This window comes from Diadema antillarum, unplaced genomic scaffold, assembly GCF_040938485.1.
Source record: "Diadema antillarum isolate AM-2024a unplaced genomic scaffold, OU_Dant_1.0 seq00000835_RagTag, whole genome shotgun sequence".
Taxonomy (NCBI): domain Eukaryota; kingdom Metazoa; phylum Echinodermata; class Echinoidea; order Diadematoida; family Diadematidae; genus Diadema; species Diadema antillarum.
In genome coordinates this window covers 871853-892079 of record NW_027271711.1, presented here as the reverse complement: position 1 = coordinate 892079, position 20227 = coordinate 871853, and the positions used below count along the sequence as shown (strand labels likewise).

General features: G+C 41.0%; 1 protein-coding gene across 1 annotated transcript in view; it reads left to right on the top strand.

Moving 5' to 3' along the window:
* The first annotated feature begins 269 nt into the window (after nucleotides 1–269).
* Nucleotides 270–20227, top strand: part of LOC139740102 (uridine phosphorylase 2-like) — a 119451-nt gene continuing 99493 nt past the window's right edge. The window contains exon 1 of the mRNA XM_071650688.1: nucleotides 270–404. The gene's annotated coding sequence lies outside the window, so the exon portion shown is untranslated. The remainder of the gene's footprint in view (nucleotides 405–20227) is intronic.

Here is a 20227-nt window from a genome sequence, read left to right as displayed (position 1 = left end):
GCTAAATTTCGGTAATTTAGAGGGAATACTTAGTTGTTTTCGCCACATTTTACTCGGTAGCGTAGCCAAGTGAATAATCGAACACCGTTGCGCGTAGTCCCATGCGTACATTTTCTTTCTGTACGCGCAATGCCATTATAATGCGCGGCCGGTCGTTATGGACCCGGTCGGTAGGTTGGACACCTACCATACTCTTTTGTTTACACCCGAAAATCGCCACCCTGCATACACGCACGTACGTCGCGTCGTCCATTTGCGTTCAGCAGGCAGGGGGGACCGGGAACAAATCCAGGACCGAGTACGAGAGCTCGAGAGTCGGAGCGGAGTAGAAGCTTTTTTGTGTTGTGCATTCTGAGAGTAGCAACGGTCGTTCTTTCTTTTTATCGAAGTTTATCGAAGTTTTCGTAAGTATCAATGACTTAAATGTCTGTTATTATTGATATCATCTGTGCCCAAAACCCAATTTACGAATAGAGTGTAGTCTCCACTCTTGACCGAAAGATAGAGTCTGCATCATCGCGGATATGTTCGGCGGAGACTACGTTTGGCGTCTCGCTGAATCCCGTGGCCACCGCGCCGGAGCTAGGGGGATCGTAACTACACGCAGCGCTGTCGCGAATCGCGACAGCGCTGCACCCCTTTTCCTTCGCGGACGTTGTTATCGCGCTTATATCGTTCACTGTTTCCTTCATGAATATCTTTATTAATCGTGGAAAACTAAAATATAAGGAACTATCGTAATCTATGATCATCATTCAATAACCGGTATGCGATTTTTTGTTTAATTACGTCTAAGACTTACCGAAATCTATGGCTGAAATCAGGTCTGTAAACGTCCTTACTGCTTCACTCCTCATCTGCGTGTTATATGAATAGCATTCACTCTCGTATACTACAACGTAGGTAGTCGGAGATAGTCGGATGACCCCGACTCAAAAAGGTCAAATCATTGCCGGTGCAGCACGCGCGGATCTACTACAAGTTTTACGTAGCACATGAAACGCACGGGCGCACGGGCGTAGGTAAAAAGCAACCACTTCTGAATGCGCATGCGTGGTAGTTTGTTGATTTTTTGAAGCTCTCGAAGGAAAAGATGCTACCGCACGATCTATACTCCGAAAAATTCAACAATAAGGTCTGGATACCGACAAAACGCCGAATTCAACTCAACAATCAGGAAAATATGCTGTAGGTAAGTGTTGCAATTATATTACTCTTAAAATCATACAAAATAAAAGGTATTTTATGTGATTTTGCCGTCAATAGTGACGGTCGGTTACAACGTTGAAACACTAACACATGTCAGACCCTGTTCACAGTGTCTGGTCAGGCTAGGGGGATCGTAAACAGTGAAAGTCAGACTCTAACGTTAAGGGTGGTATTCTGAAATTTCTTCCTAAGTCAAGATTTTTTCCAAAGCGGTATTCTGAAAATCTTCCTAAGTTTCTTCCTAAGTGTTTCCTAACTTTTTTCCTAAACTTAGGAAAAAACTTAGGAAGAAATGCAATGAATGAGGATATTAAGATATAAATGCAAAATTCTAACTTAAAGGCCCTAACGTTAGGCTTTAGGGAGAAGTTGGTATTCTAACAGATGTTAGAATGCACTGTCACAGAGACTCCAACCCCAAGCATCCTGATCTGGAGATTCTCCCGCCTGAACCCCTCGCAAACAGGAGACTCCAACTTGATGTGAAGTGGGAAGTCCCCTGGGTCATTATAGGGTTCTATAGATGCTCTCTCGCGCTATCTCAGGCTTATTTTCAACATACGATGGCACTATAAAGTAAGTAATAATTCAATTAATCAAATCATATATTTTAGCGTAATAAAACTTCATTTCATATATCATGTGCAGATGCTAGACATATGCATGTGCATTATGAAATTGACTGGCATCTACATAGCCATACAAGCGGGAGACACAGAGCCAGGGCAGGAGAAATTTAATCTCAAGCGGGAGAACGGGAGATTTTGTGAAAATGGGTTTTCGGTTGGAGATCTCCCGTCGAATGCAGGAGAGTTGAAGTGTCTGTGCACTTAAGAAAGAATTTTAGGAAGATATTTAGGAAACCCCCACCCCTGTCTGAAGTACGTTGTTAAGATACAGGCCTAACGTTAGCTCTAGCAAGCTGCAAAACATGATAGGCGCATCTCATTCACTGCGCGCAACATGTCAGTTCGGGAAACCCACTCACAAGGGGGGCCCCTCCTTATAAGTAACCCGTCCCCCTTATAAGTAACCCCGTCCCCCTTATAAGTAACCCCGGGGGCACCCCTTATAAGGAGTCTCCACGCTTTTTTGCAATGCAACGCGAAAATGAAAGGACTGCGGCAATTCGCTTGATTATGTCCATAAAGCTTCACAAGTTTCCTAGTTACTCACGAAATTTGAGCAAAATCGGTTTGAGGCATCATATCTAAAATCATGGATTTAAATGCGATGTCAAACGACCCATGCGAATGCTGAAATGCGAGCGATTACTGGCGTGAGTGTCGCCAGTCGCGGCGGGGCGGCAATGCTTGAGTGCAGACGTGGCGACTGAGTACGTTACTCAGTCGCCACGTCTGCACTCAAGCATTGCCGCGCCGCCGCGCCTGGCGACACTCACGCCAGTAATCGCTCGCATTTCAGCATTCGCATGGGTCGTTTGACATCGCATTTAAATCCATGATTTTAGATATGATGCCTTAAACCGATTTTGCTCAAATTTTGTGAGTAACTAGGAAACTTGTGAAGCTTTATGGACATAATTAATCAAGCGAATTGCCACAGTCCTTTCATTTTCGCGTTGCATTGCAAAAAAGCGTGGAGACTCCTTATAAGGGGTGCCCCGGGGGTTACTTATAAGGGGGACGGGGTTACTTATAAGGGGGACAGGTTACTTATAAGGAGGGGCCCCCCTTGTGAGTGGGTTTCCCGAACTGATGTACTTTATAGATCTATGCGCAAAAGAAATGGGCATGAGAAAGGAACATGCTGCGCACACATGTAGGGGCCTATTGGCTAGACTTCCATATGTACCCTCCCCGCCCCCCCCCCCCCCCCCCCGCTAAAATTATTTTAAAAAAGTAAGAAGAAAATATATATTTAGTCATAAAATACATTTATATCTTTGTATAAAGGTAGAAATAGTGGCAGAAATTAATAAAAACCTATAAAAATGTAATAGGCCCTATATCACGATTATGCCTGAAAAAGATGAATTCTGATGGTATGGTACCGGATTCTAATTGCTAGCGAATTAAATGTAACTTACAGTTCAAAGACTGATGCGATGGATGGACACCGTACTTTGCTGTGTGTATGCGTTTGCATGTACGTCACTCGGTTGAAGGTAACTACATGTGTAGCCCTTAATTTAACTCACTACAATTATTAGACAACTCGGCCGTGACCATGTACAGGTTTACGGTCAGGGTAAGGGTAACGTTGATCCCGCAGTCTTATAGGGTGACGCTGACCCCGGTATCCTAGGGAGACGCGGACCCCGGTGTCCAAGGGTTACACGGACCCCGGTGTCCTAGAGTTAGGGTTAGTGTTAGGGTAATGTTGATCCTGTAGTCCCTAGGGTTAGGCGGACCCCAGTGTCCTAGGGTGACGCGGACCCCTGAGTTATGTGATTCCCTGTGACATAGACTCTTATCCACCTATAAACCCTCTATGGTTTTCAAACAGTCAAAACTAGAAGAAGTCTGAGATCGGTCTGTTATGGGGTGAAACTTCATTTGCCGAGACTGCACCTATTATGCAAAACAATACAAGGCAGACAACTTGGAAGAAAGTATGTAAATAGAGCCATCTACGGCGAGCATAGAGCAGTTGATGCATTGTATATTTCTCAGGAATTACCTCTGTATCACAACTCATCGTGCAGCACGATCGTAAGCGCACTGGGCTCAGATACTCATGATAGTGAGTTCGAGACCCAGACCCGTCAGTAGTTTCGGCAAAATGTGTTCTCTGTCTATTATGTCATGTTTGTCATTTCAGATTCATTGCAAGAATTCCACTTGGAGATGGTGATCGTGAAAAGGAGAGACAGAAAGAAGGAGAAAGAGAGGGAGAGAAGGAAGAAGGGGACGTGTGAGAGGAGAGAAAAAAATTTTTTTGCCTTTTTTTCTCTTTTAGTAATAACCCCCCCCCCCCCCCCCAAAAAAAAAGATACCACGCCCCATTTTTTACTCAACCCCCATCAAACTTTTCGCCCTCTTTTAGAATGTCGACGTAGAGCTGTTTTCACACAATTTTAGCTGGGGGTACATACAGTGTATGGAAGTCTTAAAGGAGAAAGAGAGGGAGAGGGAAGAGAGAGAAGGAAGAAGGGGACGTGTGAGAGGAGAGAAAACATTTTTTTCACTGTTTTCTTCTTTTAGGGCCTGGCCACACTGCCCAAAAGTCGCGTAAACGCATGAATCATGCAAGAAATTTGGTTGTGTGTGCTTGTCCATCGAGAATATTTGCTGATTTACGCGATGAAAATCACTGATGAATTGCGCAAGAACTACGGAAAGATCACGCAAAAATCACTTCCAAACTACGCACTTTCAGTGCATAGGCACACAAAGGCCCCAAATAGGGCAAATTCGTGTGTGTGCGCGACGACTGAGGTCCACGGAAAACCACGCATAATCTGCGCTTTATCACTAATGAACTGCGTATGAATCGCGCATGATTCGCACATGAATGCGATAGCGGCAACATTTTCACGAACGATCACTGATATTACACGCATATTTTGCGCATTGTTCGCGTAAGAACTATACAAACTACGCAAAAATTAGTAAAACAGGGCAATACTGCGTAAACTTTTATGCAAAGCCGAGTTTTGAGCTGCTCAAAACCTGGCCAAGGCCTGGTCACACTGCCCCAAAATCGCGTAAACACATGAATCACGTAACAAATTCGAGCCTTACGCTATACATGCGCGATTTGCGCATTTCATGAGTTTGTCTGACGTGAAACCTTCGTAGTTGTCAGCCGATGTGCGCCGGATCGGCGTTTTACGCGATTCCGGGTTTTGAGCAGCTCAAAACTCGGCTTCGCGTAAAAGTTTACGCATTATTACGCTGTTTTACGTAATTTTTGCGTAGTTTGTGTAGTTCTTACGCGAACAATGCATGAAATATGCGTGGAATATCAGTGATTGTTCGCAAAAATGTTGCCGCTATCGCATTCACCGACAACTTTCCACTGATGTTTAGCAGACATATGCATGTGCGCTTGTAACATACTACGTATCACTGAAAATCGGTAAAAAACAATTATTGGCGTATGTATCTCTAACAGAACACGTGAATAGAAAGCGCATGTAATATTTATGAAATACTGATGAATCCCTGATGTAACGACTCACGTATGATTGGCGCTATTTTAGTGATTTTTGCATGAAGAATGTGGGCGGGGATAAGGATGGCCTTATTTGCATTAAGTTCCTTGGAAGAAATTTCAGAATACCCATTCTGTCTTTCCTAGGCACTTCCTAACTTTCAAACTTAGGAAGAAAATTCGTAAGATTTTCAGAATACGGTACCATGAGTTTGTCTGACGTGGAACCTTCATAGTTGTCAGCCGATGTGCACCGGATCGGCGCTTTACGCGCCAGAATTCCTGTAGCTCAGATTAATATATGTGAAAATCTTTTTTTGTCTCTCGGCTTGTCGTCTCTGTAATAAAATCTTCAAAATGATGAATTTTCACGTCAAAATCAACATAACATGTTCTCACGGCAGCTCGCATGCAGCAGGACAGGCAATCATTGGATCTGAATGTAGCGATCCCATAGCGATCACAGCTACAGTAGTTTTTCCTATGGTATCTTTAAAAAGACATACTTTTTTTCCCTGTCCCTCAATTAGCTTGTCCCAAGTCTTGCGCAAGTAGTGGTATTGGTTGTTTATAAAGCAGTTAAAGAGAGTCCTGTTTACCTTTGGCAGCAGTGATTTTAAAAATGTTTAAGATATCATTTTTGAAGCATGTGTGTAGGTCAGCTGTATCACAAAACATTTTACCATATAAAATTTTAGCAATAAAGCCTAAAATATTAGGAGATATCACTGTTTTTCTCATTAAACCATAATTGTAGACGGTTTAGTCTGGAAACATTTTTATCATAACTATTGTTCACATTTTGTATATTTAACAATACTTAACATCCATTATACTGGTTCAAATTTTTACATTGGTTGTTTCTATCCCTAACTCACATTATAGAACTATTTTGAAGCACTCATGCTTGGTTTTTGTTTCATCTGCAAATGGTTAATTATACCTTTAATTGAGGTGTTGAGTGTTTCGTGTTGCATGTGTGGTGTGTGTTTGAATGATATATAAGAATAAAAGATTTGACTTTATGTCGATCTCAGAAAATAGCAAAATATGGAATTTGGTTGATTAGGTTTATTTAAGAGAAAAAGACAGGAGATAGGAGATACAGACAGAGAGAACAGAGCATATGGGGGGAGGGAAAAAGAGAAAGGACGGGAAAAGGAGGAATAGAAACTACAACGATACAGCACTGAAAGGCCAGAATAAAAATTATGAAAAAATACATTTATAGGATAGAAATAGCCTTAAAATGAAAAGGAAAAGAAAATAGGAAGGGAAGAAATAAGAGACAGATGGGTTCCAAAAAAAAAAAAAGGAGGAAAGGATGCATTGAAAGTAAAAGGAGAGAAAGATTGAAAACTAAAGAAAAAAATGAATAGAGAAGGAAACAAATTTTATTGTACTAAAACAAAGGTAAGATAAACTTATTGATGAAGAACTTGGTGAAAAAATATTGGTTTGTTGGAGAGAAAAAAAAATGAATGTAGAGGAAGAGAAAGGTATAGACAAGTACTTAAAAAATGAAAGAAGAAAGATACAAGAATGCACAGCAGTTTTTTAATCATGTTCTTTATTTGAATTTCATTTAAATGCAACCAAAACCCCAAAAGAAATGTGGATTGAGTGAAAGCAACAACATTAGTAGAACACATCAGTGAAAGTTTGAGGAAAATCGGACAATCGATGCGAAGGTTATGAATTTTTAAAGTTTTGGTGTTGGAACCGCTGGATGAGGAGACTACTAGAGGTTATGACGTCATGTGTGGACAACAATATAAAGGAAATATAAAGGGAATTCCACAGAAATTCATTTTTCATGAAAATTACACACTCCACCAACTTGATACTGACATATTGTTAAAGGTACAGTTTACCATTGGGAGCAGTGATGTTTGAGTTATCACATTTGATGCATATGTGTAGGTCAGTTGTATCACAAAACATCCTACAAATACAAATTTTGCAGTAAAACCAAAGACATAAGGAAATATCGCTATTTTTATGCCCGCCGTCACGAAGTGGTGCCGGAGGCATTATGTTTTCGGGTTGTCCGTCCGTCCGTCCTTCCGTCCGTCCGTAATGAATTTTGTGGACAGGGTAACTATCAAAACCTTTTGAGGCATCCTAATGAAACTTGGCATGTATGTGTATTAGGGGGTGAAGTTGTGCCTATCAACTATTGGGTGCACATGCTCAAGGTCAAAGGTCAAAAGGTTGAGGTCAAATACATAAAATTTTACTATTTCCACCATATCTATGCAATGCCTGAAGACATTTTCTTGAAACTTATTGTAAACATGTATTACCCAATTAAGATTCTCTGGTGAAAGTTTGGGGTCATGAGGTCAAAGGTCAAAGGTCAAAAAGTCAAGTAAAAATATTAAAACTACCTTTTTTCTCTGAACCTTGGAAATTGTTCAAGGTATCTTCATGGAACATAGTATACATACATGTACTGACTGGCAGTGATTATCTAGAGAATTTTGGGGTCAAAGTCCAGATGAAAATGGTAACAATTTACTATTCAATACAGAAATTGCACTTTTTCTCCATACCTTGAAAATTACTCAATGCATAAACGTATGAATGGGTCAAAGTCAAGTTCAAGTCCTTAAATCCCAAATACATGCTCTCCTATTCATCCAATTAAACCTAGGTCATGGAAGGTGAATATTCAACACATTTGTGACAAACTTGTCATTCTAATAAAAGTATTTTGCCAATTTTGTGAAAATGTAATCACACATTGTCCACATATACTATTTAGACCTATTAGGAGAATCATGCATTATGGCGGAGGCATACCAGTCGCCATAGCGATATTTCTAGTTCTCTTTAAACCGCAACTGTAGACCGCTAGGTCTAGAAACACTTTTATTATACCCCCACCCACACTTGGACCCCGTTTACAGTGAGTGAAAGAGCCAGGCTCGGCCTTCATTTCACTGTAAACCCGCAAAAGGCCATATGCAGTACCAAAATCGGCCGCGCATTTGGCCAAGCTCTGGAGGTAGTCTCGTCTGCGGCCGATCCCGGCCTTTTCTCACTTTAAACGCAAACTGGGCCAAATGCGGTACCAAATTGCAACCGGCACACTCCCAACAATAGTCGTTTGTTTACGAGCAGAGCGGCACTACGACAAAATATTGGAAGGTTTGAATTAAAAGCCCAGGCAAAGTCCGCACAAAATTGCTGGGCTAAGTATTTTCAATTGAGGCCGGGCTCGGCCGCGACTCGGCCCAGGCTCGGCCCAGCCCTGCACTGAAACGGGGTCATAGTGTGAATGGGGGTACTGAGTACATAGGAATCACTCTGAGGTCGGGTGGCCGGGCTGTCGGTCGGTCCCTGTTGCAAATTCTTGTGGATCGAACTACTCTCTCATTTTTTGAGCAATCGAACCCAAATTTGACATGTGTGACCACTATCAAAAGAAGATGTGCAAGACCCCTTTCTTGTTAGTATCGCATAATGCGTTGCCTTGGTAATGGCATATTTTCATAAAAACTTGTGGATCTAACTACTCTCATTTTTTGAGCAATTAACCCCAAATTTGACATGTTTGACTGCTATCACAGAAAGATGAGCAAGACACCTTTTTTGTTACTATTGCCTAATGCATTGCCATGGCAATGGCAAATTTTTAAAAAAAATGTTGCAAAATGTTGTGGATCAAACTGCTCTCGTCATTTTCAAGCAATTGACCCCAAATTTGGCATGTATGCCTGCTATCAAAGGTGGATGTGCAAGACACATTCATTAGTATTGCATAATGCATTGCCATGGCAACGGCAAATTAAAAAAAATGCAAAGTGTGGATTGAACTCCTCTCATTTTTTGAGCAAGTAACCCCAAATTTGGCATGTTTAACCTCTATCAAAGGTAGATGTGCAAGACATCTTTTTTGTTAGTGTCTCATAATGCATTGCCATGACAACTGCATACCGTCTCAAAAACTTGTGGATCGAACTACTCTCTCATCTTTTTTCAGCAATTAACTCCAAATTTGGCATGCGTGACCACTATCAAAGGAAGATGTGCGCAACACCATTTTCGTTAGTATTGCATGATGCATTACAATGGCAACAGCACATTTTAAAGAAATCTAACAAAATGTTGTGGATTGAGCTACTCTCAGTTTTATCCCAATTCAGTTGAAATTTTGGATATATGATCAATGTATTGGTAGTTGTGCAAAAATATTGTGGATTTAGCTACTCCCTCAGTCTTTGAGCATATGGCTTAAAATTTGGCACACGTGACAGCAATGGTGCATAGATGTGCAAACTTAATCTTTCGTCATTGTTGAAAAATGTGTTGCCATGGTAACAGTGTATCCAGAATGAAAAATGTACAAAAATACTGTGGATTCAGGTATCTCACTCAGTCTTTGAGCACTTGGCTTGAAATTTGGTACATGTGACCGCTATAGTAGGTAGATATGCAAACTTTATCTTTCGTCATTGTTAAACAACGCATTGCCATGGTTAGCGGTTTTTTTCACTAAAAAGCATACAAAAATATTTTGGATTCAGCTTACTCCCTCAGTCTTGGCACATGTGACCACTATGGAACATAGATGTGCAAACTTAATCTTTTGTCATTGTTGAATGATGCGTTGCAATGGTAACAGCATATTTTGAATGAAAATCATTCAAAAATAGTGTGGATTCAGTTTACTCCTTCAGTCTTTGAGCATTTGGCTTGAAATTTGGCACATGTGACCATTATAGTATAAAGATGTGCAAACTTCACCTTTTGTCTTTGTTGAACAATGTGTTGCCGTGGAAATAGCATGTCTTGAATGAAAATCACAACAAAAATGTTGGTTCAGCTAACTTTCAGTTTTTAAGCATTTGGCTTCAAATTTTGCACATGTAACCACTGTATTACCTAGATGTGCAAATATATATCTTTCATCATTGTACAAAAATGTGTTGCCATGGTAACATTTTGAATGAAATTATGCTCTGATATGAATTCCGCTAACTCTCACCTTTTGAGCATTTGACTTGAAATATGGCACATGCGACTGCTGTGATATAGTTATGCAAACTTCATTTTTTGTTAATGTCAAATATTGTGTTGCTATAGTAAAAACATTTTTAAATTAAAATCATAGAAATTACCGATTTGCTTATCTTACTCCCCTCAGGTTTCGAACCCTTGACTTGAGATATGGTACATGTGACTATCAGTGAGCAAAATATACATTCATTCAATGTTGAACAATACATTGCCATGGTTTCTAGTTGGTTTTTTTTCGATAAAAAAGCATACAAAGTAATAACTAGTTGAGCTAACTCCCTCACTGTTACATGTAGGTAGGGGTATTAGTCACATTGAGTGATAGTTCTAGTAATAACTATTGTTCATATTTTGTATATTTAGCAATACTTAACATTGTCTACACTGATTCATATTTTTACGTTGGTTGTTTCCCTAACTCACATTTTAGAACTATTTGAAGCACTAAAGCTGGGTTTTTGTTTAATCTGCAAATGGTGAATAATGTCTTTGAGGGTAGTAAGTTTTCCTCCTGCTTTCTGAAAGGGGTAAGTCAAGTGCTCGCTTCATTACGCTCAGAAATGATTTTGTTTGTGTGTGTGTGTGTGTGTGTATGTGTGTGGAATTCCCTTTACATTTTCTTTATTGTTGTCCACACATGATATCATAACCTCTAGTAGTCTCCTCATCCAGCGTTTCCAACACCAAAACTTTAAAAATTCATAACTTTTGCATCGATTGTCCGAATTTTCCTCAAACTTTCACTGATGTGTTCTACCAAGGAGGTTGAAGAGATGGAGTAACAACAGAGTTATTCCCTTTTATCCATGTTCGAAGCCGCCGCTCAAAAATATTTGAAGCATGTGCCAAACAGGATCTGCCGAGCCGATGCGAAGACAATTGACTCGTGTCTCATTGCATAATCACCAGCCACTTTCAAAGGAAGATATGTCTTTGTGATGGTAATTACTTTTTGCCATCCCTTCTTATAAAAGCTAGGTGGTACAGACACAAGGATGCGTGAACAGAAATTGAGGAAAAAATGCTGAAATGAAGATGAAGATTACTCGACTGGGCATACGCGGGCACTAATCTGATGGTATCAATAAAGAATTATACTTGAAGATTATTACATGCTAGTTTCATTTGGGGAAATAAAGTCAAAAAGTGATAAAACCAGCTTTCCGGGATGGTACAGTTTTAAACGTTTTCACATAATACAGCTCTGATTTACACTTTTGCGCAAATTTCTGAATAGAATTGACTTTTGTTTTACATGCTGTATTATTAAGTGAAATTCAATTTCTTTTAATAAATAAGCAAAATATGGCCAACATTATGATAACGTTCAAAATTAATCTTCAGATTGCTCAGCAAGACGGTGGCTTGGAACATCGATCATCAAAGGCACAAGTGCACCTGTGGAATTCTTTTGTACATCAATAGAAATCTGACAACTGCTTCAATAATTACAGCCAGTTGGAACTCCATGTATAAAACCTCCTTGGTTCTACTAATGTTGTTACTTTCGCTCAATCCACATTTCTTTTTGGGTTTTGGTTGCATTTAAATGAAATTCAAATAAAGAACATGATTAAGAAGTGCTGTGCACTTTTGTATCTTTATTCTTTCATTTTCAAGTACTTGTATTAAATACATATCTTCTCTTCCTTCCTATTTATACTCTTTTATTCCTCCAACTTTGTTTTTTTCAATGTTTTTTCCTCTTATCCGTTCTGTTTCCTTGCTTACACCTTTCCCTTCCTCTACATTTAGTTTTTTTTTTTCCTCTCCAACAAACCAATATTTTTTTCACCAAGTTCTTCATCAATAAGTTTATCTTTCCTTTTTTTAGTACAATAAAATTTGTTTCCTTCTCTATTCGTCTTTTTCTTTAGTTTTCAATCTATCTCTACTTTTACTTTCAATGTATCCTTTCCTCCTTTCTTTTTGATTTTGTTCTTTATTTGAATTTCATTTAATATCAGCATAAACACACACACACACACACACATGCAAATATTACATTAAACAACAGAGATGCTAGGATTGTTCAGCACTAGCACTGTATGTAGGTACATTTTGTATAGTAGTCCATCTACTGTAGTCTAGGCGCTGGCAATCGTAGAATCATACCATGGCCACTGACGATAGATGGGTGGTAGCCACTGATGTACACTGCTGGGCACCGTCGAACCATGGGCCTAATATACATGAACTGTTCACTGCAGTCTTTCTTTGATGTAATAATCGTCGCCGACACCTGATTATGTGCATCTTAATGACTACATTCAGGTGTCTGGACAATCATGATTGTGTGATCATGTATTGTCACTCACAAAAGGATCGTTTCCCTCATTTCAGTCTTGTTTCGCTGATGTGCCTTTGTCAGATGGAAATATCTTTGAATAAATACAGGTGATGAGGAGCAGCAAACCTGAGATCATTACAAATTTTGTGTCAAAGATGGGTAATTGCTGATTCGCACATTTTCGCACACGCATAAGGCCTTGCCTAATAACAGGATATATCTGTTCTCTACCATTACTGTCCCTTCTTGCTCTGGAATAAGCTGCGGAAAAGTGAAATATTGAGATCACAGATGACAGTCATTCTGCCAAAATGTTAGCTTTCTTTTAAAAACTACCGGGTACCTGCTTCTCCCGAGCAAAATTGTTTGAGGCATGATTTCGTAACATGCACCACAACTGCACATTCACTGTACTTGATCTTTGTGAGTTATTTTCTTCTGCGCATATAGTTTTAAATTTCTCGAATCTCCGTCTTGTTCTTCTCCCAGCTTGCTGGCAGTGATGGTCATGGGATCAAAGCAGTGAAGCATGCTAAAAATGTCTTTGTGGCGCTTTTGAGATGAACGGGTGCATGAATTAATTAACGATACGATGAATGTCCGTGTGTATTTAATAGGTCCATGGTCGAACAAACAGGAACTCCATGCATGAGCCCTGATGGCAGGTTCAATACGTCAGTGTAGCCACAAACACGATACATTCAATAGCCAAGCCTTATGTGGTATGCTGGTAATGTTCAGTCAGGAGCACGATGTATGCTAGGTCAATGACATTACATGGAAGTCCCTGGTAGTGGTGTGTCATAGGAGTGACTCGTACTATCCGAGGTTGGGAATGTCCAACGTATTAAGCACAGTTCAATATAAATCCACCATTAAGATACTGGATAACTGCAGAACAAAAGACCTCCACAAGCAGAGCTAAACAAAACTTGTCTATACATGTACTACATAGACTGAGTAGTAGACTAGTATAGGCTAGAGAATCTCAAAAGTCAACTCAACTGACAACCCAAGACAAGTGTGCCTTACATAATGGGAGCACATGACAGGTCTGAGCAAAATTGAAATGTATAACAAGGTGTTCACTCCATGAAAGTTGCAGCAGGACTGCCTAAATTTGGGGGTCTGAAACTAATCTGGCAAGCTCCCAATGGCGACGAAGGCAAAACTATTTTGATTGGTTATAAAATACTGCATACATTATGTAACTGCAAAATAATTGGCTGGTATACGTACAGTAATATACAAATAGTGAATGGTCACGAGGTCTATGGTACAAGATTTCGCACGAGGTGAAAGATAGAGGCGCTCTATTCAACGAGGCGAAGCCGAGTTGAATAGTGCGCCTCATCTTTCACCGAGTGCGATATCTGGTTCCATTGCACGTGTAAAGACAATACACTATTTGTTTTATACAACACCTCGAACGTCAACAGATTCGGTACTCACAGATTCTTGAATTTAGCACAGAAATGGCAACCATTTTCCGTGAAAGACGAATGAGTAGCCTCACAGTCGCAGTCACCGTGTATGTACATGTACGTATGCAAAACGAAGTTAGTTGTTTACAAAAATGAGTGACAAAAATACGTGCTTGTTAGCGCGCTTGTAATTGTTGAGTGCGTGCGGCACATATTTGTTTATTGTGACATCAGAGCGCATGCAATGGAACATTTTGGTCAAACAAAATTGCGCTGCTGACAGCCAGAGCATGCAATGGAACTTTTCACTAAATGTCACGTGATGGGCAATCGACCAATCGGATAGCTACATTCTAAATATGTGTTGTATAATTATTCATAATTGCTTCATTAGCATACAAATCAGTTGACACTAACTTTTCAGACAGGAACTGACCTGAGCATCCAGGGTATGTCTAGCTTGCAAATAGATTGTGGTGGTAATTAACACACATAAGCAGCCATCTGCAGTACCGGTACCGGTAGGTGTTGAAAAGCTATGTACAATTGTATATGTGAAACCTACAGCAGTGTATAAGCACACTGCATTTCATGCTCTTAAGAGTTACAAAAAAAAAAAGCACTGCATATCTCTTAATGCATTATCATAATTATAGACAAATGTTGATCTGCTACATCAGTCCCTCGCTAGGCTAGATACAAAGTGGTGAAAAACCTCTGAGTGGCGACAAAAATCAAAACTGCATAGTCAACAATTGAAAAAAACAACAAACAATGTACATATTTGTATGTGTAGCGTCAAACATACAATACCCCATGCACACAATGTATAAAAGAGAATATAAGGACATATTTATACATGAGAATTGAATCAATTGTGGTTATGAAACTGCATGAGCACTAAACCACAACCTTTAAGGGAATGGCTAGTAACTGATCAGTGGGAATCAGTGGGAATGCTGGGGGATGATTGTTCCAATTCTTGTGGGATTCATTTAAGAGTACATTATATATCTATTGCTGTGTGAATATTATTTGCTTCAGAATGGTGTCATATTCAAGTAATGTGCAGTTTAATGCCCCGTCACTGTACTGGTACAGGCATGCTAACCTGGAAACATTAAACTGCACATTACTTGAATATGGGACCATTCTGAATCAAATAATTTTCACACAACAATAGATATATAAAGTATTCTTTAATAAATGAATCCCACAAGGATTGGAACAGTCATCTGCCAGCATTCCCACTGATTCCCACTGATTCCCACTGATCAGTTACTAGCCATCCCCTTTAAACAGGGAAAGTTTATCTCTTAAGAAAAAGAGAAAAAAATCAATGCATATTCATGTATTAAACACATTACACATAAGCAATTTGTACGAAACTCTTGGGGAAATGAACATGCCTTCCTGAACATGTCATTCGGGTTGGAGGTGAAGAGGCAGTGGCACGTGTAGGCAAAGACATTTTGGGAGGTTTGGGAGGGGAAAGGAGGGAAGTTGACCCTTGACTAGATATGACCACAGCATCTCGTGAAGAAACAGGCTGGTTCTCAGAGTCAGATGATGAAGGCTGTTCCAGATGGGCTACAGAGCTACCAAGTCTCACGCATTCTGAGTGAGACTCAAGCATTTAGGGGTCGTCTCACCATCTCACGCATGGCACCCATTTTTCTCACGCGTCGGGCAAAGTCGGCGATTTGGGGCCATAATAAGGAGCATAGCTCAGAGGATTAAAGTGGTAGTTACAATTGAAGGTATATTTTCCTTTTGCCTTTCAAAATAAGTAAAAAATAATCACTTAAAGGGGCATAGTCCCGGTAGTGTAGAGGGCGCTGTTGATGATACTGCCGATCACCGTTAGCATTGATACGAAGATTAACGAAGTTGAACTGTCATCAAGAGTAAAGTGCGTAGGTGTTGCTAAGTAACTTTGCCTTCGTTGTCTTCTCTGCGCAACGCGCAGTCTGTAGTAATGCCAGGGTGCGTGCATATGTGCTTCTTATTATGACATCACAAAAGAAGTTTGCTAAAGCTGTCATCCCCCTCAGCCGAATCATGAGCCAAACTGTGATCGGACCACTGACTACAGTGAATCGGACTTCTTCGGACTCGGGGGAAGTGGGCCAAAGCGTAAGCGCTAAAGAGGAGTCGATAGCGTAGGTCTGTATAGGAAACTTGCACCTTGCGCCCGCGTACGCATTTGACTAAAACACTGGGACCATGCACCTTTCAGTATGCACCTGATCGCACCATTAAGAGCTAAAAATTGAAAAAGCTCCCTACCGTGGGAGGCCACTGGGGGGACCCCTCCCACACCCTCGCTTGCGTGCGCCTTTCGCTCGCCGAGATGCCGAGTCATGCAAATCTCACTCATAAAAATTTTTTGAACTTGGCATCCCTGGGGCTACTTTCAGGCGATCAATGGTGATGTTTTCCTTCCTCCCATTCATGTCAAAAAGGTAGAATTTCTCTCTCTTCTTCAAGATACAAAAGGGGCCAATGGAAGGCTGCTGTAATGGTTTCTTAACCATGTCCATATGCACAAATCCAAATGGAGCGTTCGCTAAATTTGTGGGTACATAACTCTTCACCTGTTGATCTCGTGTGCGAGTTGGAGCAAGATGATGCATGTGTTCGCATAAACGCTCGACGTAACTACCAGAATCTAATGGAGGGGTAGGTCGTTCTGGTGCAACGATCCAACGGACCGGTTCGTCGTAGCGTCGTACCATACACCAGTTCCGCTGGTGAACAGTTCAAATCAGCTTTTGCTGTAGTGTGGATCCCGAGAAGAGTCAAAGAGAGATACTCGAACCAGTGGTCGGGGTCGTCATGTGCGTTCAGTGCAGCTTTCGAGGTGTGATGAAATTGCTCAACCAATCCATTTGAAACTGGATGGTATGCTGTCGAGTGAAGTCTGTTTGTACCGAGTAATCTGGTCAGCTGCACAAAGAGATAGGACTCAAACTGACGTCCACGGTCTGTTGTTGTGGTAGCAGGAGTGCTATACACTGAAATCCATCTCTCGACGAATGCCTTGGCGACAGTCTCAGCCTTGATATCCTGAAGAGGAATAGCGTCAGGCCAGCGTGTGAATCTGTCGATGCAAGTCAACAGGTAGGAAAAACCATGTGAAACTGGTAACAGTCCAACAATATCCAAGTGTACATGGGAGAATCAACTGTCAGGAGTGCTAAAAACTCAGATTGGAGCTTTAGATATGTGTTTGTGCACCTTTGACTTCAGACAATGTAGACATGTCTGTGCCCAAGTGTGGGTATCTTTCCGCATTCCAGGCCACACAAAGCGTGAAGAGATCGCCTTCTGAGTCGCCCTATTCCCTGGACGGGAAAGCCCGTGGATAGCAATAAACATTGCTGGCCTTTGTCCTTTAGGCACGAAGGGCCGAGGACTGCCTGTAGACATGTTGCAGGTGATGCAAATACGCAGTCATCTGCAGTAGATGTTGAAAAGCTACAATTGTATGTGAAACCTACAGCAGTGTATAAGCACACTGCATTTCATGCTGTTAAGAGTTACAAAAATAATGCACTGCATATCTCTTAATGCATTAATCATAAGTATAGACAAATGTTTTCTGCTACACACTATATTATAGATTAATTAACTGCATACTGATAACCCGCAAAGGCCACGTATAAAGACATGGGCCAAGATGTAAGACTTAAGAAGGAATGGATGGGTGCACGTCACGAGACCAACACCCGCGATTCATACAGCTCACAAGTTATACAGCCCAGGAGTCATACAGCCCATGAGTTGACACTAAACAAACAAAGCCCACGAGACCGACACATTAAACCCTGTGTTGTTTCTGTCGAACTTGTGGGCTGTTTTTACGTAGTGTCGAACTCATGGGCTATATTTGCCTGAGTGTCACACTCATGGGCTGTATGACTCGTGGGGTGTATTACTCATGGGCGTTGGTCTTGTGGGATGACCCCAAATGGATTTGGATCTGTGCGAATGATTTTGCTTTAGGAGCCCAAACAGTTTGGTAATTTAAATTAGAATGAAAACAGATGAATATTTAGTTATTGTAGCCTTGTCTAATCAGGTACAATGGACTCCTGTTGTAACAACGTCCTCAGGATTGGCAGTTTAATTTTCTTTCGTTGTATCAAAATTTCACTATAACCGAACAAAAAACAATTAAAAACAAAGATCAGACAATGTTGCAGCCTGAATTTTTACTTTGTTGTACCTGGAATTTTGTTATAACCATGTTCATTGGGAGTGCACTGTATTTAGGGAAATTTATGTGAAGTTAGTTTTGCAATTGAGTTCAGAATTGTAGGTTAAGATTATGGTTCAATACAGCGCTTATGCATAGAAAATGATTACACGTAGCTCATACGCTGTAGGTATTGTGAAGGATTGCGGCTCAGTGGGCCGAAAAGTAAAATGATTGAAGAGTAAGTAATTGAAGCTTGCATGCTTTAATGGAAATATGAGATTGTGCATGTTTGGATTGACATTCATCTGTTGATTTACAGAATGCTCAGAAGGTTTGCACTTGTAAAGTACCGGTAGTTGGTTATTCAGGAATCAGACTAAATGTAAAGGCCCTTTCACACCTTACCGGGCAAGCCTTGCATGCAACTTGCGAAGAACAATTTTTGCTACCTAGGAGTTCCCCGCAGATGACCCGCACATGACAGTACAATGTACCTACACGTAGCATGTATCTCACCCGTAGTTACCCAGAGTTGCGCACGCAAGTCCTCTTTACCCGCAGCCAAGTTTTGGCCCTTGATGCTTGTTGGGATTTTCCAGCTCGCAGGATAATTTTTGCAGGTGGACAAGGATTTGGGCGAATTTCGCATACGTGTGTCTTACCTGCTGGACCTGTGCTACTTACGTTCTACTTACGTCCATTGCGTTAGACCTGCATGTAGGCACATGGGTGGCGAGTGAGGGCTTACAACTCGGTGAAGGAATTCCTCTGAAGGAATTTGGTATGGTGGATGTCCCACAGAATGTTATGCAGATGACGCGCACTTCTGGCGCAAAAGCATAAATTTACGAGCAACTTACATACGTCAAGCGGGTCAACTGCCTGTGACTTGCGGCAGCTACAGGCCTCCAACTGGTGTTCTGCGTGGACCTCTGTGGGCAATTCCTGCAACTCACCCGGAAAAGTCTTGGTCATGCTCAAAACTTGGCTGCGGGTAAATCGGATTTGCGTGTGCACCACTGGGCAACTACGGGAGAGATGCGTGCTATATACTGTCAGGTGCGGGCCAACTGCTGGGAGGTCCGGATATCAAAAGTTTTTCCCCACAAAGCAACCCGCAATGCTTTCCCAGACATGGTGTGACAAGGCCTTGAGCATGCTCAAAACTCGTCCGGGCGAGTCGCGGGGGTTTACCCACAAAGGTACATGTAGAACACCAGTACGAGGCCCTTAGCGGCAGCACTTTGCAGGCAACTCATACGATGTAGATACTTTGCAGCTGTAATACAGGTACTTCACAGCCCCCATACATCACTCGTATCTGAAAACAGATCAGTTTCGAAGCTCTCACGTAGGACACAAAATGCACGCAAGTAGCAGGTAAGTAGCATGCGTCTAAGGCCAAAATAATATGTTGGTTTCCGGTAACATGACCTCAAGAACAGTGGGTCGGAAGGTAGGGGAAAAAATTTATTTTTCGAAAAAATTTTACCCTCTGGTAACCAAACCCCTAGAATAGTGGGTCGGAAGGTAGGGAAAAAATTTCATTTTCCAAAAAAATTTTACCCTATATTTTATTTTGTCTGTATTTGCTTCCTGAAGCATAGTAAAATCTGTGGGATAGGAAATCCGAAAAAAGGGACATATGAGAGCTGCCAACCGTTTCGAAACCAATTCATATTTGTTACGAAAAATCGAAGGGAATACGAAAATACGAAAACGTCCTTACAAAGTACAAATTCACAGTTGGAAAAAATAATGGGTAAAAAAATGGCAAACGCACATCACATGTGCCATGTTATCTGTACTCGGCTTGGATATCGATGCAATGCGTACGCACCGTATGTGGAAAGCGCTGAATAGAAAAGTGTGCGCACACCATAGAGCTGCATTTACATATCGCTAGAGGGCGTACTCATTTAAATCGCTGTGATCGCATGGAGAGCTCGCCGCCAT